The sequence below is a fragment of the Mytilus trossulus genome, chromosome 10, assembly GCF_036588685.1.
Source record: "Mytilus trossulus isolate FHL-02 chromosome 10, PNRI_Mtr1.1.1.hap1, whole genome shotgun sequence".
Lineage (NCBI taxonomy): Eukaryota > Metazoa > Mollusca > Bivalvia > Mytilida > Mytilidae > Mytilus > Mytilus trossulus.
In genome coordinates this window covers 28,728,935-28,732,341 of record NC_086382.1, presented here as the reverse complement: position 1 = coordinate 28,732,341, position 3,407 = coordinate 28,728,935, and positions in this window count along the sequence as shown.

Genomic DNA, 3,407 nt, shown 5'->3' with positions numbered 1-3,407 from the left:
TCATCCACTCTTGTTACAGTTTCAAGGTATTTTATTACGGTAAGGACATAATACTCAATCATCAAACTCGTTAGGAAACACCTTAAAACTGTAACAACAGTGAATGTAGTGTCGGATGCAAACATAGACAATACTGGTAGTTTGTAAGCTGCTAAAAGAAGCAAGAGCAACATTTAGGGGTAAGGGGATACACAGACGAATCCAGGGTTAAAAACATCCTCAAAATTGGCAAAGTTTTCTGAGAGATGACGACAATAAGAAAGAACTTTTAAGTTTTTATTCACAGCAGATTGCTCAATACAATTTTGAGTACAAGGTAGTTGTAGCAAAAATTGCTCAGGATGTTCAGTGTTATCCACCATTTGATGATGTTTCAAGTTTAGCACCATGTTTACACGACGAGACTGACACTAGAATCAAGATCGATGTGTCTGATGCAGTGAAACACAACCTAACTGAGTCATGACTCGAACAGTCGATACTGATGATATTGCTATTTCGCTATTCCGTGACATAGAGACAGACAAACTTTGGTGTGCATTTGGAAGGGGAAAAAGCATAAGATATATATCAATCCATGACCTTTCAAATGGTCTAGCCATAAAAATATTGTGAATTGCGGCCTAACGAGTTTGCTGATTGGGTATTATATCCTTACCTTAATAAAATACCATAAAACTGTAATACAAGTGGAAGGTCTCTTGGATGTGTATTGTAGTTATAGCAACAAGTGGTCAGGATATTCTATTTAATCCACCACGTGATGTATTTCAAGTTCAGCACCAAGTTTACATTTAGAGGCAGACACTAGAATCATGGTGCATGTGCCTGATGCAGTGAAACACGAACCGAAAAAAGTCATGATTCGAACAGTCGTTAATGATGATGCTGTCACTACTGTTTCGCTATTCCGTGACATAGGGGTAGACGAACTATGAATTGTGTTTGGGAGTGCAAAAGACTTTGGATTAATATCTAGCAATGGCCTTTCAAATGCACTAGGCAATGAGTGATCTGACACATTTATTATTATCCATGCCTTTACCTATTGTGATATGGTTCTCTCTTTGCTTGAAAGAGAAAAAAAGACTATTTGAGAGACATCGATTGCATTTGAAGCTGTGACTTTAACATAAAGAATAAAGATTGATCAGACTAAATTACCGGTAATTTACTGCAAGATCGCACAAACTTAACAGATGGGTATACCATGGTTAACGAAGCAAGAAAATAACTATTTGCGCAAAAAGGGAAGGCTTTTTGAGGCTATTTCCTCAACTTGGTCTAGTCTTTTCCAGCATGTAAATCATGCCATATACTTAGGAAGGTGTTTAGGAAGACGAGCTTGGGATTGGCTCCTATGCTACCCACTCCAGGCGGGGACAAAAAGGGAAACTTTAAAAAAAAAAAACTCTTTTTGAGGCCATATCATTTTGTCAGAAGCTTGTACATTGTGGAAGTATGAGAGGATGCCGCGGTCATGTTTAATGTGGAATATCGGGTATCCCGTGCACTGCGATGTGTGCATGTCGTGGTGATCGTTATTTTTGGCTGAAAATTGTAGTAATTTTAAATATGTTTCAGTACTAAAGTGATTTTATTTTGTTTTAATCACTCAATCCTAAACTCTCCATCGAAGAAATGGATTGAGGACTCATCTTTGAAATTCACGTCATATTTTTACCGGAAGTGTCAACTTTATATTTATGCACTTGTAACATGATAGAATAAGTGGTTTTTGGGATTACTTACAGCCAAAAGTTAAATGACCAGCACAAAAACAAATATTTTCTTTACATCTTGAAAAAAGTTGAATATTTGAATAATAAATTGATATTTCTATGTCCGCCATTTTGGATATTACCGGAAGTAAGGGTTTTAAGACATACGTCTTGTACATTGTGTCCATCAGAAGCACCAAAGAAAGGTTCCTGCACAATGCAATGATAGTAGCAATACGTTAAAACACATTTCAATTACCCTTCCTAAACAATAAGCTTATTTAAGTACAATGTCCGCCATGTTGGATTTTAACCGGAAGAAGGGTTTCTGAAGACATCTCATCTATTTAATTTATCAAACAGTAGTAAAAAACAAAGGTTTGTACCAAATATTATGATAGTAGCATGATAATAACACATTTTTACACACTAGTCTTCGATATTGGGCTGATTTAAGTATGACGTCCGCCATTTTGGATTTTACCGGAAGTGAGACATTTTTTTTCAAATGCCTCCCTATCTGAAATTAAAGAGTAATAGTTGAGGAAGGTCTATGCCAAATTTCATGCTTGTAACAGGATGTGCACAATTTTTCACAAATCCGCCGTACTATATTGGCAATCATACCACATGGTTTTTTTTTATATGACCTTCAATTCGAGAAAATATATTTCATAAATAATTTAAAATCTTGAAAAGGTTATTTTCCCTGTGTACGAAGACCTTTACAAATTTGGATATTAACTTTTGTTAAAGGCCATAATTGTATGGTGAAGCTATATATTACGAATATATAATGTCAATTACTTTTGCATATTGACCGAATTTGCCAGTTTGCCCCACGGTGTTTGTCCGAATCTTTTATTGATAAAATGAGCGGAGCTAATTGTTCATGATATAATATTCATATTTCATAATCGATTGAATCCTCCTGACGTTCAGCCAATAAAAAAATCAGCATTTGTCACGTGAAGAAATGAACACCATAATCTACTGTAAATATTAGAAATTTTGAAAGGATTGGAGAATTTTACTATTTTCATAATTTCAGGGGTCCAAATAAATTATATTTTTTTAATCATGCCTTATCCTTCAATTTTTACTTTGACACTTACAGTGTTTTAATAAGAAATCGTTAAACCCTTAACAATAATCGTAACTAGAACTCTTACTTGGCATTTACTCGAACCCCAAGTTTATATTGAAGTGTAACTCGAAACATAACTTAAATTTTACCTCAATTTGGCCATAAACGAAACACAACTAGAATTTTTAACTGATAACTCGAACTTTAAATCAATCTTCAAACAAATTACAGACTCGAACCCTACTTTGTGACAATATTTATTTTTAAACATATTCCATATAATTGACAATGCGTATGCTACTATAAAATACATCAATTAATATAGATTGCAGTGTTAATCTGGACAACCCGTACAGATAAAAAAGTGGTTACATATAAATATTCAACACTTCAATATTTATTTCAGGTTACTTGACCCACGAAATCCTCAATAGAATTCGTATAATCACTATAATGTACTCTTATAACATGATGAAACTAATACAATTATTGCATCAGTTTTGTGTGAACTTTTGACTCAACGATGACCGCTAAGTAATGCAACATAAATGCCCTATATTTAAGACCTTTCCCTTCTATGTACCTCTGAAACACCTTGT